At 38.8% G+C, this 25303-nt stretch overlaps 1 protein-coding gene and 1 pseudogene across 2 annotated transcripts in view; one reads left to right on the forward strand and one right to left on the reverse strand.

Moving 5' to 3' along the window:
• Nucleotides 1-2061: 2061 nt before the first annotated feature.
• LOC121961082 (serine/threonine-protein kinase 35-like) overlaps nt 2062-25303 on the reverse strand; it is a 29009-nt gene continuing 5767 nt past the window's right edge. For both annotated transcript variants that reach the window (XM_088083031.1, XM_042510935.2), the window contains one exon: nt 2062-6009. The gene's annotated coding sequence lies outside the window, so the exon portion shown is untranslated. The remainder of the gene's footprint in view (nt 6010-25303) is intronic.
• On the forward strand, nt 13627-14606 carry LOC148190122 (E3 SUMO-protein ligase ZBED1-like; annotated as a pseudogene).

The raw sequence follows: 25303 nt of genomic DNA on the forward strand, positions 1-25303 counted from the left end.
CTGGGTTGACATCACTTCTTTTGCTACTCTCAGATGCCTTTCACAATACTAAAAACCTTTAAACTCAAAGAAAATGTTTTTTGTTTGGCTTTTTTTAAAAAAAAAACATGATAAAAAAGACAATGAGCAACTTGCAAACTAAAAGAAATTTGTAGATTTAAAAAATGACCTGAGGAACGTGTCCAGAAAATAATATTTTTAATTATTATTGAGTCAATTATGATTATTTGTATTATTATTATTATTATTATTATTATTATTGAAATTTGTTACAAAATTACTGTAATTTTAAGCTATTTTATGGCCAAACTTGGCCATAAACAAAGACAGGTCAATGCAGGGAGACCGGGGGCAATTGTACCATCGAACCATTGAGTCAACAACGAGTTTTCCTGCCAAGACTCATTTCTGAGGTACAAAAATAATTTTTTTCAACGACAGTATTTTCTTCATACTGTCTGTACCTTTAATGGTCTTGATTGAACTCTGTATAGTTTTGATGACTATTTTGTTGTTTAACATTTGATGTATTTGTCAAATATTCATTATTTCATTCATAAGATATTCATTATTTCATTCATACTTCATTATTTCTAGCCTGTAAGGTGGTTTGTGTCATGGGTGGTACCATTGGGGGCAATTGTAACACTGTTACAATTGCACTATTAAAATGGTGCCTAACTTAAAGACATCAATGTGGATTCATTTTTTTTCTAATACAAACCCCAATTCCAATGAAGTTTGGGCATTGTGTAAAATGTAACTAAAAACAGAATACAATGATTTGCAAATCCTTTTCAATCTATATTCAATTGAATACACTACAAAGACAAGATATTTAATGTTCAAATTGATAAACTTTATTGTTTTTTGCAAATATTCACTCATTTTGAATTTGATGCCTGCAACACGTTCCAAAAAAGCTCTGACAGGGGCATGTTTACCGCTGTGTTACATCACCTTTCCTTTTAATAACACTCAGTAAGCATTTGGGAACTGAAGACACTAATTGTTGAAGCTTTGTAGGTAGAATTCGTTTCCATTCTTGCTTGATGTACGACTTCAGTTGCTCAACAGTCCGGGGTCTCTGTTGTCGTATTTTGCACTTTATAATGCGCCACACATTTTCAATGAGAGACAGGTCTGGACTGCAGGCAGGCCAGTCTAGTACCCGCACTCAGGGACATCCCTGAAAAAGACGTTGCTAGGATGGCAGCATATGTTGCTCCAAAACCTGTATGTACCTTTCAGCATTAATGGTGCCTTCACAGATGTGCAAGTTACCCATGCCATGGGCACTAACACACCGCCATACCATCACAGATGCTGGCTTTTGAACTTTGCGCTGATAACAGTCTGGATGGTCCTTTTCCTCTTTGGCCCAGAGGACATGACGTCCATGATTTCCAAAGATAATTTGAAATGTGGACTCGTCAGACCACAGCACACTTTTCCACTTTGCGTCAGTCCACCTCAGATGAGCTCGGGCCCAGAGAAGGTGGCGGCGTTTCCAGGTGTTGTTGATATATGGCTTTCGCTTCGCATGGTAGAGTTTTAACTTGCACTTGTTGAAAAGGATTGGCAAATCATTGTATTCTGTTTTTTCTGACTGAAGTCAATATTTAGTGTGAAATATGGAATCATACAACTACAACAAAAGGTAGCTCAAATAATCAATATTGAGCTTTGGACAAGTCTTGTATGCTACCTGGTGTAAATACACCAGAAGATGAGTATTGTAAATTTCATATTGCCTGCCTAAGAGAGTTCAAGACATGCTAAGTGGAAAGGGAGGTCACTATAAATATTTACAACTTAAGCCTGATGGGGTTGTTTTATTCTGAAATATGTGTAACACTACTGTGTAGTGGTTGTGTTTTAGTAAAGAGACTACTGAGAAATAAATGTGTATGGTCATTACAACCTTGCTAAAATAACAGTTTAAAGTAGCCTAAGACTTTTTGCACAGTACTGTGTATAATTACAAGAGGATAATAGAACCTGCTTAGTTCCCATGTCTCCGACACATAGAAGTCATTGTGATGTTAAGAATCCACATCGTTTCGAGGTATTTCCAACCTTTATTGAAACAGAGCCCTGATATGTACAAAGTCAGCAATAAAAAACATGTTTTCATTCAAGCAAATGTCTTTAGTATCATGTTCAACCAAGGTCTGTAAATTCGGTGAAAATAAAGGGTCAAGTCATCTGAACACAACAAGTACCAGTTGGGGTACAGTTCCTGTCAGGATGAGAAGCAGAGGACTAAAACCAAACTCAGCCGGTCCTGGACTGTCCCACAGTGTGTCCAGGGAGGCACAGTTGCATAGAAGACAGTTGCATGTTAAAGGAGTGACCTACTAGTCATTAGAGTTTAGTGAAAAAGGGTTTTCCTGCACACAATGACATTATTCCAACCAACACCAAAGAAACCCTCCAGAGGCAGCTCCACAGACACTGAGGGGTACATTTGGAGGGTTTTTCTTAAATCTTATTATATTTGAAGTACATTCGTTACAAATTAAATATAAGCAATCCCTCAGAAATCCGAACAATGAACTGTATGTGAGCTGGTATCTCTAGCTTCGTGCTACCATTAGCTCATCTTAAATTCAAGATTATCATTGTGAGAAACTGAGACGGGGTTTTCACAAAAGAAATGAACCAAAGTACATCATGGCTTGTGTTGAGCTAAAGGTGTGTAAACATGTGTAATGTAAACCCATTTCTTTACAATGCATCAGCAAAAACATACAGTCACGCAACTGACAAAACCAATGTGATGCATTCACAGTCTGAGGAAAACTGCAAGTCACTGTGGTGACTTTGAATAAAAAGCCTTGAAATCTGCCAGGTTTTCTCAAACTGAGGAATGTCTTTGCTGGAAAAAAATCAAACTTATGGCTCAGTGACGAAAGAAAAAGGTGCAGAAACATGAGGTAGTACATTAAGAAAGAAACAGGATTCTTTTTCATCTTCCAGGGTCCCAGTTTAGTTCAGACAGACTAGACTAGTTGTGACAGACTTCACGACTTTGGTTTCAGGGTAAAAATATCCACTGAGCCTCACTGTACAAATGTTCCAAAATTATTCTAAATTCGTTATTTTTCACATTCCACTTTTGTTCCCAGACACAACTAAACCTCACATGGGCCTGCTCCGGCAACACTCACATCAAGTGTGATTATCTCTCAACAGGAAACAAATCCTGTTCATCACAGTTTAAAACCTGTAATGCACCTTAACCCTTTTGAAACCTGGAGCCACATCACTTTTCTTGTGCTGCTTTGAGATGCCCATCACAGTATATAAACCTTTGAAACCTGAGCTAATTGGTGTTATTAAAAAATTAAAGAAAAACATGGGAAAAAGGCAATGAGCAACATGGTAAGAAATGTGCCACAAACTGTAAAAAAATGAGTATATTTTAGATTTTTTTTTAAAGCTAAGGAAAAATGTCCTTGGAAATACTATATACATTAGCATTGTAATACATATTTAAAGTTAAGTTACAGAATTTCTATACATTTTAAGCATTTTTTTTCAGATCATTTCCTTGCTTTTGTTTTTTCCTTCCTTGCTTTGTTTTTCCAAATTTCAAGGTAATTTTCTTTGACTTTTTTTAAGAATACATTTTTTGCTGATTTTGGGGTCTTTTTATAAAGAAATCAAACCAATTTGCTCAGGTTTTAAAGGGTTTGAGCTTATGAAATAACTGCAGTTATAAGGCTTTAATATGAACATCACAAGCTCAAACATTCAATCCCCAGTTCCCTTTAAAAACATGATTCTACTCAACAAATAAGTGATCCGTAAAAAAAACAACAACAAAAAAAAAAAAACAGAGTATAAATATATCCTATTCCAAATAAATCACATGGAAATTCATATTTGTGTGTGTGTTGGGGTGGGGGTGGGGGGTCATACCTCATCCATAGCTACGCCCAAAATACTGCAGACACTCAATTATCAAGACCATATACCATGAATAATACGTTTGGAGTGCCAAATCAAAGAAAAACAAAGCAGCTGATCTTGAGCCAAATTTTACCTGACTAGCAAATTCAAGGCACCATAGGTATAAACAATGAGATTACAGTGGGAATCAAATTTAAATGACAAGCTGTCAAATAACTTTCTCAGCACTGGGTTTCTCGTCAAAGGCAGAGAAGGGGGGTAAAATAAAGTTGAGCATGTGAAAATGTTAACATCTTTTCTGATAACACTCCTTATTAAGCTTGGGTGGTATCACAGTATCATGGTATACCAGGATATTTAGAAATTCCAAAGGCATGTTTTCCAATATTGTCATAAATACAGGTGCTCCTCTCTCTATTGTATAGACTCTTTGTATGTAGTGCACAGCATGCACCACCAGAGCCCAGTCTCCAGTCTCTACAGGGAAGATTACATGAAAGGATAAGTGAAGGGATAAGTTACAGGACTGAAAACAGATGGCGGCCAGCAACAGGTTAATGCTGTGCTCTTATACCCTCTTATGGCCATTAACCAAATTGACATTTTAGGAGGGTATCAAACATTACATACCAACCAAGCCTACCCCTTATTAAAAAAATATTCAATCCATTCCATGTGTACTTGTTCAAGTTGAGGCTTGTTTCTGCTTTTCTTTTCAACACAGTTAAGCTTTTGCAAATGTATTATGCATGTATGTAAATGTATTGTTTTATTTTCACATTTTTAAAATCAAACACAGGCTTTTATGACTAAAGGGGGCAGAAAACATATCAACTCTACAATTTACTAACTAGCTTTTACATCATGCCAACAAATAGTCTGTCCAGCATGTCCATTAGAAACAAGCAAGTGAGAATATTCAGCCACTGCATCTTAAGTGCAAACCAGCCTACTGACTACATTTCACTGAAGATGCATATTTGAGTATTAAATGGATGTACTGTTTGCAACATCGATGTGAACCTTGGAAAGGTGGTAGAGTTAAAAACAGATCAAAATATGAATACGATGAGGAAAACAAAACTGGTGTAAAATATCAAGAACAAGCTAACAGGGTTTGGTGACACTATGATTTTTACTGTGAGGCTATTGAAATGTGGTACTCAATCTCCATTATGGTTAGGCAACTATCACTTTAAAAGCTTTGGATACATCTGGACATAGTGAGCAACTGCTGTGAATAATGGCTACTTTATTACAGTGCTAAATTCACAGGACTTTTTTAAGTACTTAATTCGTCGGATTAGCCAAAACCTTTTATATGGATATCCCGATATGAAATGACACATGCCATGACTGAAGACTTATCATACAACCCACTTCTAAAAACTTACCATGACTCCTATGCAGTGTACTTTCATGTAAACCAACAGATCTGGAAGACCAAAAATAAACAACAGAAAAAGGGAGGTTTTCTTCAAATCTCACTGGGGCAACACATGGCAATAAGTTGTAATCAACATGGACCACCGCGAGACAGGCATCGGGAATACAATCTTAACTGTCAGCAAAGTCAAACATTTGACATACGACCAGACTTCACTGAAGTTTTAGACAAAATAACAGAAACTCTATCACACGAACAGAAAGGTTTCCAGTAGCCGTGTGTTTCTGATGCCAGTGTTTCTAATAAATATTATCAAAATGCCTGACACACGGAGGCTGCTGTCAATAAATACAGAAACTACTGCTGCACTTAAGCTTAAATCTTGAGTCAATCAATGGTTCAGAAGTGTCACTATCATGTTTTTCTAATGGCAGTTTCTCCAGATCTCTATTTTTTAATCAAGCTTACCGCTGAGACATATTGTTTCTTGGTTTGTTGAGCAAGACAAACACTAATGGAATTGGTAGACGACCTCACTGTAAACAATATAACAACAAAAAAACAAAAAACAAAACAAAAATCCCATTTCAGCATCCAGACTTCAGGAGTAACGTGCTTTCTTTGCTTCTCCTTTATCTTCACAGTCTTCTGATTGAAACAGCGAGACCCTCACTGATGTAGCAGCTCCCGGTACAAACACCAGTCTGCAGAGAAACACAAGAAAAAGAACATTTTTATATATTTATATAAACAATAACATTTCAAATGTTCACACTTGTTCACGTTTCTTGATGTCTGTCTAGATTCATATGTAGCCATGACAATAATAATAATTATTGAATAACTGAAAGAAGCTACAAATTCTTATACATGGATGCTTCACACACATCTTCAACCTGGCAGCACAGAGGATCTTTACAATCAGCACAGTTTCAAGATCAGCAATTCAGTATCTGACAACTTCGGTGTAGTTGACCTTTGATTTGATCTAAAATTCCATCACGTCGCAATTTAATTGAAATTTTGTCATAATTTGCATTAGAATTCCTGACTTGTGTAAAAAAACATGTTTTGTGAGGTCACAGTGACCTTTGACCACCAGTTTTTCATCAGTTCATTTTTGAGTAATAGCAAAAATTTGTGCCATATTTGATAAAATTCCCTAAAGGTCATTTTGAGATAAAGCATTCTCGAGAATGAGATGGACACAAGGTCACGGTGACCCTGACCATTGAATTCTAATCAGCTCATCTTTGAGTCAAAGTGGATGCTTTTGCCAAATTTGAGAAACTTCCTTTAAGATGATCTTGAAATATTGTGTTCACAAAACATCTGATAGACCAGGTCACAGTGGCCTTGACCTTGGACCCCTAAAATCTCATCCTAGAGTCCAAGTGACTTTTGTGCCAAATTTGAAAAAAATCTTCAAGGCCATCTTCAGAAAACACATTCACAAAAATAAGATGTACACAAGGTCAGAGTGCCCTTTACCTCCCATGTGTATGTAATGATGCTGATTTCATAATCTATGCTGTTTGCCCTTCGGAAAAATGCAACAGAGGTTGCTATGAAATTAACAAAAGGAATGCATAAAATTATTCATAATACTGCTGCTCCTCCTTTAAAAAAATTTGTTACGCTCAGCTCAGAAAAAAACAAGAGCCACTTTGTCAGCCACCAGGGGAGAGTGCAGTATTCCAAAATGCAAGACTTCCTGAGGAAAATCATCTTTTCTTTTGTAGCCATAAGTAAGTGGAAAACTCTTCCCACAGAGCTAACATTTACCAACTTTCAAAGCTTTTCATGTTTAACTAAACGTTGGATAGTGTCACAGCAAACCTGCACACATTTGTGATTCAATGTGTGGGAGGCTCAGGATTCGGGATTGTACAGCATTATGCATATCTAAATTTTATTGATTTATTTGAATTTTATTTTTTATCTTGTGCGTATTTGTGAATGTTGGGGGGTGGGAGGGGCGTAAACTGGTTTTAGGATGCGGTGCCCTCATATTTTCATAATTTTAGCACAAATTTCAGATTTGTCTCGATTAGATAGAGTGGGGTGGGATATGGGGATAATAATGTTGTTAGACATGTTGTTGCTAGAACCTGGTACAATGCATCTCTCCTTATTATATAAGGATAATGTTTTATTGTGCACTGTCCATGTCTAAATAAAATTACATTACAGCACATTGACCACCAAATTCTTATCAGTTGATCCTTGAATCCAAGAGCATCTTTGTGCCAAATCAGAAGAAAATTTACTCAAGGTGTTCTTGAAATTTTGAAAGAGAAATCTGACAGAACAGTGACCTCTGACTACCAAAATCATTGTTGAGTCAAAGTGGACGTTTGTGCCAAATTTAAAGAAAATCCATCAAAGTATTTTTGAGATATTGTTCACACAAATAGGATGTACATACTCCAAAACAGAATAAAACACACTGAAGTGTATCAACAGCAACAGGCAAAAACAGAGATTTCAATATGCGTGTGTGTGTATGTGTAGTTAGTTCGGGGCAGAAATCTGATTACAGACCTGTCGCATGTAAAACAGGTTACAACAGTCTGACTGCCTGTGTAACATGATTTCTCTGAGTAACCTGTTTTCTGGGTCCATGTACACATTCTGATTGTTGTGCAAACACTTCATGTCAATAAGAAACAAGCTGGTTGTGCTGGGCAGCATTGGGTTTCAAACTGACACATGAACACATTCACTGGCTTGATTGGCATGAATGGCCACCAGCAGATTCAAGTTTCTCTGCACCTTTTTTCAAGCATCAACAACAGGCCAAAACATCCACAAGTGCAACAGAAATATTTTATCAACTGTGAGGATTGTCATGAAATGAATGGAATACTCTCAAGTCATGTTCCTAAAATATTCCCTTGTTCTAGCTTCTGTTTTAAGAATTGCAATGTTTCTCCATTTTACATCAAATTCAACTAAATTGCTTTTGACCCTTTGAAACCTGGATCAACACCAGTTTTGTTGTGTGTTAAGATGCCTTTCACAAGCATTTAAAAACCTTTGAAACCTAAGCAAATTAGTTTGATTTTTTTTTGGTTTTTAAACAAAGGAATGGAGGCTGTGACAAATTTGACAAGAAATGCCTTGAAAACTGCAAAAAAAAAAGGAAAATATGACAAGATAGTGATCTGAAATCAGTTTCAAAATAGAGAGAAAATTATTAGAAAATTATCACCAAAAAAAACCCAAAAAACCCAAAAAAAACCAAAACAATTTCTTAGCACTTTTTACAGTTACTTCTTACTCATTTTTTGGTTCATTTCTTGTTCACTTGCCCATTGCCTCCTGACCATGCTTTTGGGAAAACAAGCCAACTGGTTCAGGTTTCAAAGGTTCAATAAGGTGACAAATCAGAAATCTGATGACATCGCTTTTGGGCTTTTGGAAAAATTAGATGTGCTTTTATCATTACTTTCAAAACAACCCAATATTCAACTAATCAAGGTTTATTGATAATGAAAACAAACCTTAGCCCTAAAATACATTCAAGTCCCTTTGGAAGATTGAATTGTTATTATTATTATTATTATTATTATTATTCAATTTTGGACATTTCTTTACACTTTGGTTTAAAATGTTGTCACATTATATCTTCTTATATCTTCTTATGATTCAACCTGAATACATTTACACCTGGTATCAGTATGTCTTCAGTGTCCACACTGAGAACCAGTTGAAAAGCAAATGCTCTGTCGTGCTCAAAGAACCGGACGTGACTCCTCTTGTTGAATTGCTAAGTTTGGCCTGAATACTTTCATCAGATCAAACTGAAAGTGGACACTTATTGATTCCAACAATGAGTACCTTGAATATCTTTAAGCTTTCTTGCTAGTAGCTGAACTTGCTAACTGGCTAATGTCTGCTGCCTCGCTTACTTGGAACAGTCAGGCATCATTACACATTTCTGTCCACGAATTTGTTGCATGTGGATAAAAAAAACACAATTGCATTTACAATCATGGCCCCTAAAAACTTGCCCCTAAAAAAGTCTTGATGCGTTTACATCTGAACTTTCATTGCTTTCATGTGGTCAAAAACTGACTGCAATCCAATCACCCAAAAGTCATGTTAATACAAAGAGTAAAGGGGGGGGGGGGGTCTTCACAAGATGTAACCCACAAGACTTCTTAAGATTTGACAGATAAGAACACACCTCTAATCTGCTGTAGGACAAAGGAACAGTCCAACAGTGATCACATCACTAACTTCACAAAGTGACCTCGATGAGATGGCTTCTAAAGAATATGCGGCCACAAGGTAATTTACACCTCTCTTTGTCACTCATTGATCTAACGTCTTGTGTGTGTGGCATCAAGACAGCTCGAAAGACCTTCTGAACATTCTAACGACCTTATCTGAAACATCGAGTCTGACTGTGCAGCAGTGAGGGCGTGAAGCTCGCAGCAGCCTATTAACAAAGAGATCTGCTGAGTCACTGCAGCAATGCCACGCTGCTGCAGCATATTGTCTGTGACTCTTTTACAGCAATGTACACTGCACTGCCAGTGCCCTGCCACACACACACACACACACACACACACACACACACACACACACACACACACACACACACACACACACACACACACACACACAAACATGCTGTAGCAACAGTGAGTAAAGCTGACATGATAAAAAACAGTAAAGGTGTTTTTTGAGGATATGGGATGAGGTGGGACAGACAGTCCAAAATTAGCCCCGCCAATCACTAAATCCGAATAAATATCTATGTTGGCGGTACGGATGTCAGTTTCAGTTAATTTAGCTTTTGGTGGGAGAGAAAAAATGGTTGTCAACTACAGATCATCATTTCTTTTTAATCTGAAGCTACACTGCCTCAGTGAGCTTTAGCGCTGAATTTCAAAGTGCTATCCATTATAGGATGTAAATGTCTTGACTTTCTTTTTATTTTTCATTGGTTACTAACAGACAGTTTAGTCAGCAGCATTAACATGTGGAAACATGACCAATGCCCAACACTTTGGCCTCTCTGCACTGCACACCCCCCAGGTCAGGGTGGAGCTGATGTTGGGTGGCTCACGTCTGCTAGCTAGCAGCTACGCTTATTCGGCGATCGGCTGGTAACACTGTGGCAGAACTCCCTGCTGCGGGAACATTATGCCCACTCTCCGGTCTGTGCTGACACTGCTAACAGGACTGTGGGATACACTGATGTTGGGTTGAGATCGTTAGGAATGGTTATCATCAAATGAGCGTCTCCACTAGCTAGCTGCTACCAGAGCTTCAGTTTACACCAGTGGTGCACACTGCTGTAAACTGAAGAGTAGTAAAATCAACCTATAGACTAACATGTATAACTGGTCCAAGATGTTCTCGGCGGTTTAACGATTTATAGTTAACCATTAACATCCCTAGTTGGTAGATAAAATAAATGAGGTCAGTCGCCATTTGCTTGTAACAGGGTTCTGATTTTGGAAAACTTCACTACAAAGTGTCATCACCACAACACATGAATTGGCTAATTTTTTTTTCACTGACTGCTAACTGGGGGCAGCATGCAAAGTATGATTGTTATTACTATATTGCCATTGCTACGGTTATGTTTACTTTATTGAGCCGGGTGCTACGGAGAATTTCGTGCTCACAGCAAAGAGTCTGCAAGTATGTGGCTACACATTGTTGGAGTTCCTCGACCTTTAATGAAAAATTAAGAGCACATTATTTTTGACAGAAACACCAACAAAGCGAGCTGAAGGTAGGCTACTCACAGGTAAGACCTGCTCTTTTGTTTGTGTTCCTTTTTCATGGCTGGTTAACCAATATGTCTGTAAATTTCTTGTGTTTACCAGTCATTGGCAGATAGACTACAGAGTTAATTTTGGACCCTGGGGACAGACACTCAGGAGGTTTTCACCGAGGTCACGGGCCTGCTGTCTATCACACTGACAGGGCAGCTGACTGCAGGGCCACAGACACTTTCAAACAGCCTGGGAGGTTCTGTGCTCCATCTCACATCATTTAAAACAGTAAATATGTTTTGTAGCATGTAAGTGTGTGAACCACTGTGTTAAGGATGATCATCAGCCATTGTGCAGCAGTGAGGAGCTGCAGCCTCTGCTGAATCCTGCAGCACAAACAGTCCTTTGTAAAATCAGCGCTGCATCATCGTGTAAGGGGGCTGCTGTGTTGAGAGATGTGCAGCCGCTTGGCTTGTCACTCACACATTGTGCCCGGCGATGCTGTCGTAGATTTTCCTCATGCAGTCTGTTACATAACTGGCTTAAAAAGGTTCAGGCAGGGACTGAGAATCTAATCCTGCAGCCAACAGAGACAACACATTAACAGACCATTGCCGACATGCAGTTTTATGTAGCGGGAGATGTGGCTGACTGATTCAGAGTCTGAATTCACACTTATACTGAAATGCTGACTTGCTGCAGCGTAGGCTCTGCAAAGACATTTTGTACATGGTCGCCTGATGTACACCTCCCCAGAAATGTAACAAGTCCTGGCGACAAGACATCCCATTTCATTTTTGTATACTGAAAACCTTTTCCCTCAGTGGAAACAAGGCTTTTATCTACTTTTTTCACAGATAAGAAAAAATAGTTGCAAAGACAAAAAGTGCCCACAAAGTAGCATTTCAAGTATTGTGGGTGCTTTATCTGGGCTTCAGTCCATAATGACAGTGATTCTGGGGTTGGCTTTCACTAGGTGTGTTTTCATTATCTCTCAAATAGTGCATTTACACCTAATGGAAACACATCAATTAAATCACACATTATATCACAAAAAGTTTTTATGCTCGCATGAGGTGGTATTTCTGGTGAAAACTGCAATGTAATCACTTTTTGGCTTTTCTAGGTCACATGATGCGATGGCTATGTGCTTGTCTGTAGGAACTGGCTCCCTCATGATGCAGCAGGAGCTACAAGAGCTGTTATTACATCACATAACTCTACAAAAGTTGAGCAGATTGTTCGGAAGTTTTGAATCCACAATTCCTCTGTGAAATCGTGGACTATGAGCTCCCAGAAATCCCTCATATGTGGGGCTTACCTTTCCGTTATTGCTCACATAACACGCCTACGTGGCCTTGGATTGGAAATAATGATGGCTGCAATAGAAATAAAGCTGCTGATGTTTTGATGTGATATCTATCACCATGCTTCTTGGAATGTTATATGGAATGTAAGTTGCAGAACATCACTCAGTGGAAACTAGGGCTTAAACGATTCCTCAAATAATTCGAGTAACTCTATCACTAAAAAGCCTTGAAGCAAATTATTTGCCTCAAGGCGCCGTTTAAATCCAGACAACCATGCAGTGCACTGTGTTTGGCACAGATGGTTATTTCGGACTGCAAAACATGGAGGAAGATGGCGAAGAAAATAGTCAGGGGCAAAAAGAACAGACAGCCCAGAGGAAAAGACAAAAAATGTCCAAAGTTCTGGGACCACTACAGGTTGAAACGAAAAGAAAACACAGTGCAGTGTATCTACTGTAAAACTGAATTAGCTTACCACAATAGCACACAATAGCACACAATAGCACATCGTAAATGCTGCAGCACCTCAGCCGAAAACATCCAGTCTATGCACAAGGTAACATTAACAATACTTTGGCAGGAGCGATTAACATAAAATAATGTGTTTTATAGTTGAGATTAAGGCTAGTAAAGAACATTATTTAATGGCTGGTAGGGAACCTAAAACACTATGGTGGCTACCTTGCAGGTATTATGTGGACCTACATTAGCTACGTTTTGTTCAAGAAAAGAACCTACAGAAAGTAAACTGATGTAGTCAATGAGTGTCAGGGCATGAACTTCATGTTATTATTAGAGTAGTCTCTCAAACACACTCAGACACACATATACACACACCCCTCACACTCTCTTACACACATACACCTCTTATACACATACCCACCTAGCCTAGTAATAAGACAAGATAATCCTTTATGAGTCCCACAATGGAGAAATTTGCATTGTTAGAGCAGTAAAAGAAAAAACTACAGCAAAAACAGAGATCAGAATTAATTTAAAACCTCAGTAATAATAAATTATTAATAATTTCTAAATTAATTTATAGATAAAGTTTTTTTAATGTTTCAAAAAGCAAGATATGAGCAAGAGAAAATTGGAACAATAGAAATAAGAAACTAAGCAGTTCAAGAATGTTTACACCATTGCAGATGACTAAATATCAATAACAATTATACTATTTTTCAGTAGATCGCAGAGTGGGACTATAGACAGCTTTGTGCAGAGAGCCCTTCAGCTGAGCAAGCAGCTGAATATGCAGACAGCATTTTTAAACATGATCATCACAGATATGCGCCCGCTGTCCATGGTGGAGGATGAGGGGTTTCAGAGGATGATTTCTACTTTTAATCCAAAGTACACCCTTCCCTCCAGAACCTACCTCACAAAAATGATGGAAAAAAAATATGAAGACACCACAGTGAAGTTGAGGAACACCCTTAAGGCGGCTGACAGCTTTGTCCTCACAACAGACATTTGGACCAGTATTGCAACTGAGGCCTATCTTGGTGTTGTGTGCCACTTTCTTGGGGAGGATTGGAAAATGAAGTCTCGCAGTCTGACAACAATGCCTCTTGAAGAGAGACACACGGCTGCAAATATTGCAGAGTGACTTGAAGATGTCATCGCTAAATTTGAGATTCCACCACAGAAAATCAAAGCCATTGTCCACGAAAACGGTGCTAATGTTGTAGCAGCAGTGAAGATTTCGGCAGAAAAGCATGGATGGTGCAATGTGCAGGTCACACGTTGAACTTGGTGGTGCAAAGTGCTCTAAAGAACGACCAAGCTATCTCTTAGTGTGTGGCTGCTACAAGATCCCTTGTCGAACACTTTAAGAAGAGCGAACTGGCATGCACCAAGTTAAGGGATAAGCTGCAGCAAATGGGCACACCGCAACACATGCTCGTGCAAGATGCAAGTACTCGCTGGAATAATACTTACCACATGCTGTCCAGGATGTTGGAACAGAAATGGCCAGTGACTGCTGCACTTTCTGACCCAGCCATAACACCAAGAGGAAAACACTACCTCAATCTCAAGCCTGAGCAATGGAATATGACTGAGGAGCTGAGCCAGGCCCTTGAGCCACTTTAAGAAGGTACACTGTTTCTGAGTGGTCAAGAATATGTTACCCTCTCTGCACTTCCACAGCTAGTGCAAAGCCTCAAGAGGTCCATGCAGGGTTCAGCTTTTGAGACTGCACCAGTGAAGTCATACCAGACTTGTGTGACAGAACAAATCACAACAAGATGACAGGGACTATATGTGTTTCAACCTGAATCTCCAGTTCTACTTGCTGCTGCTTTGGATCCCAGATTTAGGAAACTTAAGTTCTTGCTTTCTGAAGAAGTATTCAAGGTCCAAAGCACAGTTCAAATCATGGCACTGGCTGCCAAGAAGGAAGCGGTGCAGATCAATTCAAGTTAAAAAAAATTGAGCCCCAAGCACAGCACAAGACAACTCAGAAAAACATCCCAGGGGTGGTTCATCATTCATCAAAAACCTACTGGGATAATCAGACACCAGCACCAGTGATGAAGAGGATGAGGAGCAGAAGTTAAACCGAACTGTACAGCGACTGTATTTTGGAGAACATCCCCTGTCCAGGAAGGATAATCTGCTTTCTTGGTGGAAAACAAATGCGGCACGTTATCCAATGCTGTTAAAACTGGCAAAGTTGTTCTTATGTATCCCAGCAACATCTACACCATCAGAGCATCTGTTTTCTCAAAGCAGGGCAAGTCTGAGTTCTGAGCATATTTTGCTTACTTTTCTTCATGTCAACCACAGGCTCCTTTTAAAGACTTAGGCATGCACAAACTCACATACACAGCCGCATCCTCGGACTTCCGGGGTCGCGTAGCTACAAGATGGCAGCCTAGTTTTAGTGCTCCTTGACCGACACAGAAAACAGCCCTAAAAAAGTTGAAAATATCCTGAACAACGAGTTGAAGCAAATATGACGGACAATAGGGCTAATAAGGGAACATATAGGAAGACCAGAAGCACCGCAGCGGTAGGAGATGAGGAGGAATGGCCTCCGCTAACTCAGCCTAGCCGAAGTAGCTCCCCAACGCTACACGAGGAAAATGAAGCAGAAGACGCAACCCTGCACTCCATCCTAAGCGAGATAAAGGATTTCAGACGGGACAACAACCAACAACTCGCTGAGATTAAGCAGGAATTGCACAGCACCAACAACAGACTGGAGGAGGCTGAGGGGAGGATCGAAGAAACCGAGACAGCACTGCAGGCCATGGCTATGTTAATGAAAAAGCTAATGAAACGCCAGGCTAGCATGGAGGCTAAGCTAACGGATCAGGAGGGGCGAGCCCGCCGGGATAATCTCCGGATACATGGCATACCTGAGAAGGAGGAGGGAGACAACATGTGCGCCTTTCTGGAGAAACTACTGAGTGATACGTTGGATATCCCCGGACGAGCACACCGGAGCCAAGCACCTGCACCTGAGGAACCACAGGCGAGACCCCGGTCCATAATAGCAAAGTTTACGAGTTACAGAGTCAAGGAAGAAGTTATCCGCAGAGCTTGGCAGAAAAAGGCAGTGTATTACAAAAACACCCGCTTCTTCGTGGATCACGACTACCCGACCGCGGTGCTTAAGAAACGTTATGAGTACACTGAAGCGAAAAAGATCTTGAGGGAGAGAAAAATTATATTTCAAACCCCCTATCCGGCCAAGCTAAGGGTCCACTACGACGACGGCACAGAGACATATCAGAATGCAGCGGATGCCACAGCAGACATGGCGAAACGAGGACTCCCCGTCACCATCATCACGGCCCCAATCGACACGGATCATCGGGAGTTACAACTACTTTCATCATGGCAGATGGCCGGAGACCTGAGGGGAACATCAGACGCGGATGCAGGAGCACAACGACAGGAGAAACTCTCCCACAGATCTTACAAAGAGAGGCTACAGCAGTTTAAACACACACACTTAACAAAGTGAGCTCCAACGGTGACCTGTACTCATATGATCCCAGATAAGTAACTTGTGTTTATTTAATTTCATACAGCAGATTATTTTATTTTGGTCTCAGAAAGAGCTTACCAGGAATTAAGATTCTTAAATCATAACTTAAGCTAAGAGGGGGAGAGATGGAGGGAGGAGACAGAGAAAGGGGAAGAAAGAGACGGCAAGAGACCAGTTAGTTTTAAGTGAAGGAGGACATATCTCATTTATTTTGATTTTGGACTCAGAGACCCAACCTAGAAGGAAAAGAGGGAAAAAGAAAACGTTATTTTATATGATTTAGGTTATAAAGACTGCAAGGGTCCAACTCACCTTGAATTTTATTTTTGAGTTCCTTTTTTTGTTTGTTTTTGCCCCCCCATACCTCCCCCCTTTCTTTTTAATTTCTTTTTAATTATTTTTTTGTTTATTTTTATCTTTTCTTACTCTCCCTCCCCCTCTGTTATTTTGACTTGATCCTGATCTCCAAAGGACTCAACCTGGATCTGAGACACTTAAAAGAAAAAAAATTGATACATAAGATGGGACTAAATGAGACCAATCTCTTCTAAGTTTAGTTAATTATTTGGATTTTCAACTCTGAAGGATCAATCCTTGATGTAAGACTCAGAAACTACATAAACTGAGAAATGGGGTCACGAGTGAAGCCTCTTCGATTTAAGGGATTTACCAGGAAAAAACACACACTTACAGTTACTAATCAAGGTCTCCTATAGCTATTTATACAACAATGTCGGGACACTGAAACGCAAAGGGCATGTCAAAGACATGAGCCCATCTTCCAGGGATCCTCTCTCGGGGAGGAGAGGACTTCCCCTCAAGGAGTGCTTAAACACCAGAAGCACCCGAAAGGCTTGACTCGATTGAGCCTCATCGATGGAGGCAACAAACACTAAAGTAAATAAAGAAGACTCATTTAGATGTAAGTTATTTTTACATTTGTACAAAGTTCTGTTCACTAAGTTCATGAATATTTACGGGATGTTTAAGGTCTTAAAAAACACAGCACAACACAGGGAGAAAGACGACACAAATAACCTGCAAAATAAATGACAGACAATCAAGATATTAAGATTATTTCATATAATATAAATGGAATCCTGAATCCAGTGAAAAGAAGTAAGATTCTGAGTAAACTGAAAAAAGAAAAAGCACACATTGCATTGTTACAGGAAACGCACCTGAGCTCAACTGAACATGAGAAATTGAGGAGGCTGGGTTTTTCAAAAGTGTTCTACTCATCATACAAATCTGGTCATAGAAGAGGTGTAGCCACCCTAATATCTCAAAGACTCCCCTTTGAGAAAACCCTGGAGATTAAAGATAAAGAAGGGAGATATTCACTGATCTCAGGGAAAATAGAGGGCACTGAAGTTTCGATACTGAACGCTTATATCCCCCCCGGCAGTAATATAGCAATCTATAGAAAAATATTTGACTTAATGTCAGAAGCAACAGGCATTCTTATCTGTGGAGGGGATTGGAACATTCGAATTAACCCAAGGCTAGACTCTTCCAAAATGTTTACACAAACCCCAACCCATAAAAAAATTGAGATTCTCATGTCAGAACTTGGGGTGATTGACCTATGGCGAGATCTTCACCCATCAGAACAAGACTACACTCATTATTCTAACCCACACGACGTGTACTCGAGAATTGATTACTTTTTCATTTATAAGAGGGACCGCCATAGAGTACAGCAGTGTGAGCATGGAAATATTGACTTATCAGATCATGCTCCTATCCTGTTAACAATCCAAATAAACAATAGCCCAAGAAATACATTATGGAAACTAAACTCCAGTATCCTTAATGATCAGCAATTTAAAACACAAATAAAAAGAGAAATAGAACAGTTTTTACAAGAAAACAACAATAACGAAGTTACCTCAGAAATAGTATGTGCAAAAAAAAAGAAAGAAAGACAAGAAAGTTTAGCAAAATTAACTAGAGAACTGGAAGAGCTTGAAACAAAACACAAAAAGGACTCAAATCAGAATACTGTGTTACAACTAAAAGAAACCAGGAAGGCAATAAACACTTGGTACACCCAGGAAACACAAAAAAAAATGTTCTTCACAAAACAAAAATACTATGAGACGGGCTCAAAGTTCGCAAAGCTGTTAGCAAGGAAACTACAAAAACAGAAAGCAGACAGCACTATTCACAAAATCAGGAACCCAATTACAAAGAATCTGGTATATAAAAGAGAAGAAATACAATCAGCCTTTCAAAAATATTACGAAGAACTATATTCCCAATCACAATTAGAGGAAGAACAAAATATTAGAATTTTTTTAAACTCTCTTAGCCTACCTATCCTAAACGAGGAGCAAAATAATGAATTAACGGCAGAAATAACAGAAGAAGAATTAGACAAAGCCATATCAAGGCTAAAAACCAACAAGTCACCCGGACCAGACGGATTTTCATCCGAATGGTATAAAGCCTTTAGGACCGAACTAAAACCATATCTCCTTCATATATTCAATAAAGCTTTAAAAGAAGGAAAAATCCCACCAACATGGAAGGAGGCCACCATAACAGTCATACCCAAAGAGGGAAAAGATAAATTAGAATGCGGCTCGTTCAGACCAATCTCAATTCTTAATATTAATTACAAACTATACACATTGATTCTCGCAAGACGAGTTGAAAGAGTTCTCCCCCAGCTCATCCATACAGATCAGACTGGATTTGTTCCACTGCGACAAACACACGATAATATAAGACGATCACTACATGTATTAAGCCATATTAAAGAATAAAAATTACAGGCTCTATTGGTCAGTTTGGACGCAGAGAAGGCCTTCGACTCAGTGAGCTGGGGGTTCCTATACCTGGTCCTTGAGAAATTCGGTTTTCACAAGAGTTTTGTTAACGCAATTAATTTGTTATATAACAACCCTACTGCCAGAGTTAAAATAAATGGGCATCTATCAAAAACCATTAAACTAGAAAGAGGTACAAGACAAGGTTGTGGGATATCACCGCTTCTTTTTGCTCTCTTCATAGAGCCGCTAGCCCAATGGATCAGGCAGATAGATAACATCAAAGGATTTAACATAAATAATGACAACCACAAGGTGGCGCTGTACGCAGATGATATCTTGGTGTACCTAACTAAACCATCTAAATCTCTCCCCGAATTATTTAAATTACTATAACAGTATGGTAAATATGCAGGATATAAGCTAAATATCCAAAAGACACAAATTTTAAAACTCAATTATAACCCACCAATAGAGCTCCAAAAGAGATTCCACATGAAATGGAACCAAGAAGCAATAAAATATCTTGGAATATTATTACCAAAAGATATAACCACAACTAAAAAAATGAACTATGATCCACTTATAAATAAAATAAAAGCAGATATTGCAAGATGGAACTCAAATCCATTCATGAGTTTAACACAAAGAATAGAATCAATTAAAATGAACATCCTTCCTAGGATTTTGTACCTGTTTCAGGCTCTCCCGGTCGAAATTAAATCCCAACAGTTTAATGAGTGGGACAAAATTCAAGATTCATCTGGCAAGGGAAAAAACCGAGAGTAAGATTTAAAACGTTGCAACTCCCCAAAAAAGAGGGCGGAATGGCAGTCCCACATTTAAGAAATTACTTTTACTCAACTCAGATCAAGCCATTATTACATTTATGTAATCAGGAATATAACGCAAGATGGAAGGATATAGAAAAGACCCTAATTAAGGATCCCCCAATTCAAGCAGGTAATAAGGAAATAAAACAAACAGTAAGTAAATTAAAAAACCCATGGCTGAACTTCCAACTTAAAATCTGGAACACAATCAAAACAGATTATAAATTACTGGATAAACTATGGTTCATCAGATGGATTGCATATGATCCTGACTTCAAACCAAACCAATTAGACCTCAGATTTAAAACCTGGACAAGCAAAGGGATCTCAACATTCTACTCACTTACAAATAAAGGAATACTAAAAGACTTCCAAACACTAAGAAGAGAATTCTCCTTAGAACAGCAGGACTTTTATAGATTTTTGCAACTTCGTAATTATTTTTGATAAATGCAATAAAACACTTCCTGTAGACCTGGAAGATGCAATATTAAAAGAATTCTTGAGGTCATATTCAAATGAATCAATTAAAGGTGCCATCTCAAGGTTGTACAAAGGCCTCCTAACAAAAAAACCATACACCACAGAATATATCAAAAATAAATGGGAAATAGAAGGACAACTTGACATAACCAAAGAAGAATGGCTTAACTACTGTGAAATTCTATGGAGATGCACAAGTGCACACACATGGAGGGAATTTGCGTGGAAATGTTTGATAAGATTTTTCACTACTCCAAAGATGAAAATTCACTACACAGGGGAAGACCCCATATGCTGGAGAGGATGTGGAGGTCGAGATGCAAATCATTGGCATGTGTTCTGGAAATGCCCAGGGTTGCAGAATTTTTGGTCAGGGGTCCATAAAACAATGGAGGAGATATTTCATATAAAGATACCCAACCAATTTGAAACCTTTATCTTAGGCAAATCAGATTTTATTACCGAAAACACCAATAGATATCTTTTGATAATTATGGTAACTGCAGCTAAGAAAAATATCACCAGACACTGGCTGCACCCCGAACCTCCTACAGTGAGTGAATGGATGGACACGGTTGACGACATATACTGAATGGAAAAAAATCACACACTCACTTAACCTACAAATGGACAGATTTAATAAAATATGGTCAAAGTGGGTCTCCTTTGTTGAAAAAAAGACAACCTAACTGAAGGGACACAACAGACTAATCCTTATTAAACAACAATCTCTGAATACACAAATAGAATACAGGCCTACTACTGCTAGTTCAAACTCCCATATGTGTTGATACTCTCTAATTAACTTGTGTTTTTCTAATATACATCCCAGTTCTTATGTTTCTTCTGTTCTATTGAAGTTTATTATTACCCACCCCTTCCCCCTTCTGGAAGGGAGGGAGAGGAAGAGAGGGAAAAAAAAAAGGAAAAAAAACCCAACAACCTATTACTAATTTTCCACTGCTGGTATTGTGCCATGTCATAACTAAATATTCTATTTTTTAGGGGGTAAACTTAAAAAGAGGAAAAGGGGGAAAAGGAAACAGTGAGGCTGCGGTTTATGTGGAGCAGTAAAATCCACTTTTGAAAGTGATAAATTGATCTGTGAGGTTCTGACAATACTCTGTACTCCATTGTTTGACTTTATTCTTTTGACAAACATTTACTTCCTTTAACAAGTGTACTGGATGTTTCAAATGTGTACTGTACCTTGTATGGAATAAAAATTGTAAATAAAAGAAAAATAAATACACAGCCGCATCCTCACTCACATTTTTAGTTGTCAAAAGTTAAGTTGCACAATTTGAAAGGCAGTGTTTGTTATTATGCCTACGTTTTAAGTTGTATGTGTACCTTTTTTGAAAAGGGATTTAAATTATTTTTCTTTCTTTCTTTCTTTGTTTTTGCACTTCAGAAAATGTTTACTTCTTTAAAAAAATAATAACTGTTTACTGTAGCTTGTATATATATATATTGCAATTTAAGCAACAGACATTTTTTTCAAAAAGGAAACAATAACTTGTTCATTTAAGAAGTGTTATTTTCTCTTTTGTATATGACTATTGCTCTTGAATAAAGCAAAAGTGAATTTAAATTTTAATGAAAAAAAATCAGAGCACGCAATATTTCTTATTTGATTACTTGCCAGAATAATCCATAGCTTGTGTGTCAAAACCACAAGCTCTGTGTTTATTGTGTTTATTTGATCTGGGAAGATGAATAAAAAGTGATGTTAACACTAGAAGGGCCAGACTTCCATACCTACAAAAATTTCTAGATTATTTAGGTAGAGGCTCCAAATAAGCCAAGTGGGTTTTCTGTCCCTCTGCACTGCATGTCTCCTTCATTCTTGTGATTTTATTTATTTTTATTATTATTTTGCCAAAAAAAAAAATGCAAACGTTGCTATTTGTTGAAGCCTCCATCAAAGCACTTGGGAGTCAAAATTTGAGAGCCCCAGTCTCCCCTACTGTATGTCCCTCACAGCGCAACTCATGTCTGACGCAGCGCAGCAGATCTCGATGATCTATCTCCGATGACAGTTGGTGTTTTTTCTTCATCCCTGGCATATCATATCATACCTTAAGAATCACTTTCCAATAAACATTAAACTTCTGTGTCCGCTATCGAAGTTTTACTTTTGACATAGACAGTGATAGTTGCTAAGCAATCAGGATGCAGCTGCCACCACGCGAAAATTTAGGCTTCCACTTCAAAACTAAACCATGGCAAATCTGTATGATTATCATGAAGATCTGTGGCCCAAACACATAAAAAGGATCACATTTTCTTTACCGTTTGTGCAATTTGTATAAATATCATCTAATCTGCTGGACTCCTCCTCGTCTCTCCTGCACTCTGGCTGCTCCTCTCGGCCCCTCCCGTCTCTTGAGGTTGAACAGCAATATTATCAGACGTATTATTTTTATTGATCCTGGACAACACCTGACACCAACGCTTTTCGGACTGGTTTTGGTGGGAATGCAGTTTTAGTTAGCTTGCTTAAGTATCCACTTTTCCATTACACATTCCTACAACAGAGCAGTAGTTTGCAGTGCACATACAAGCAGTGTGGGGAGGGGCGGCCAAGTTCAAATGATGCATTTACAAGCAGTAACTGACAATCCCTGCACAGAAAACCTTTAATAAACTGAATCATTTTCTGCCAGCAATGTTTGTCATTTCATCTTGCCTTAGTAACGGTCAGCAGACTGACAGGCAGGAGGCAGAGTAGGTCAGCTGGGATGTTTGCAGCTCCTGCCCCCACCCTGCTTACAAAAAATGCACTCCTACCCATCCCCCTACAAGAGCAAGGCACATGATGCAAGAGCAAACAAAGGCAAAAGGTATGAGACAGCGTCTTTCACTCACACACACACACACACACACACACACACACACACACACACACACACACACACACAAAAGACAGTGATTCTGGTACCCCAGTTATAGAGCAGGCAACTCACCATCATATGTACTTAACATGTACTGTGTACAAAACAACAGGAGGAGCCAGTAATGCTAAGTCAGCCTCTTGAAAAAACACACCCATCTGTGTGCTGATGGATGTGCAGCCCTCAGGCCAGGAGGTGGCCGGGGCTGCTTACATAAGACAGCAGGAGAGCACATACACTGAGGGCATTCTCTTAAGTTACTTAACATGTGTTCTGGGCAGGGCACTAACATCAACCCCACCCTTGCTCTTTACCATTCACTTGCACATATAAATTAACTCAAGAATGTGTCATGTCTCAACACCTCACACTGCAAATGTCATGTTCTGCTACTGACTGACAGCCACCAAAGATACTGATATGAATGTGGAGCATTTAAACCCATCACAGCCATGACTAACCTCACACTGGATGCGAGAACCGTGTTTAAACGACATTAAGCCTCAGTGATGTAAAAAATTGAGTGAACTATAATTAAACAGATTTATGGATGTTTGTTTCATTTGATTGAGAGTGAGTTTGACCATGTAATGTGTCCGCCTTGGTATAATTTTTGATACATTGTGTCTCGTCGGTTAAGGAGCTGAAATTACTGTGTTGACCTGGGTGTTGTGTTCCCATCGGTGCCAATCGGAGACGGATGGGGATAAAAACCCATGTCTACTGCAGAGTCATTTGACCCGGGTGTGAATGCTGATCATACCCATTCCCATTGCATTGAAACCAAGATGTTAATGGGTTTTCTGTGCTGTGGGAATGAGGCTTTTGAGTTTGCTGTTATGTGCAGCGGGGTACACACTACAAGATAATCGTGACGATTTAGGGCATTGCATACCACATAACACAGGAACAAAACTGTTGAATCTGTCATTATTTGTCATTGTGTGTGGTCTCTCACATTTCTACTTTAAATCACTTACGATTTTTAAAAGTCGTTTAGTGTGTGCCAGACTTACTGCAAGCTGCATCTCTCTAAATCTGGTGGGTAAAACGTCCCACCTGTCCCACCCAAGATTCCATCCTGCCAGCTGTCCCTTTACCTCTGATCCCGGCCTGACTGTCCCCCCATTCCACGATCGCAACTTTTATACTGAACAGCAAGGCAGCATAAAGGTGTCATATTCTTGCTTTGGACAAGCTTTGCAAACGGGGCTCCGGCTGAAATTTCACTGCCCACAACCACACTGCGGGAAACACTTCGCATTGAGCACATTAAGTCTGTTGAAGTAATAACTCCAGAAGGGAACTATGAACCTGGAGGCAGCAGGACAATGACCTTCAGCAATGGGTATATTCACATGTTTATGCTGATACATCACCTGGAATTCAACAGCCTAAAAGCATATTCAAAGGTATGTCATATGTCTTTTTTGCTCAATAGGTACTGTGATCCATATATAAATAGTATATCCACATTACATTAGAAGTGCAATAACTCGTATAAAAGGCAGAAAGCAGAACGAACAGCACATTAACCTTTGAATCTTAGATCAACATCACATTTCTTGTGTTGTGTTCAGACACCTTCACAAGTAATCTGAGCAGATAGGTTTGCTTTATTTTGACAACATGGAGGGAAAAACAATGAGCAGCGTGAAAGAACTATCCTGCAAACTGCCAGAAATTTGTAGATTTGTTAAAATATTTTAAAAGAAACAAAGAAGCAAAATGTCCAAAACACTATATTATGATTGCCATAATTACTGTATATATTTAAAAATTGTCTTTCAGAATTATTTTGATTTTTAAGCACTTTTTTTAACGTTATTTTGTTCTTTGTATTTTGTTTTTTACTTCTTCCAATTAAGATAATTGTTTTGTTTGTATTTTTTCATTAACTTTGATTCATTTTTTCGTCTGATTTTCAGGTGATGTTTGTGAATTTTGGGTCATTTCTTCTTAA

This window comes from Plectropomus leopardus, chromosome 2 (genome assembly GCF_026936395.1).
Source record: "Plectropomus leopardus strain MGB_pleo_1.0 chromosome 2, ASM2693639v1, whole genome shotgun sequence".
In the NCBI taxonomy this organism is placed as follows: domain Eukaryota; kingdom Metazoa; phylum Chordata; class Actinopteri; order Perciformes; family Serranidae; genus Plectropomus; species Plectropomus leopardus.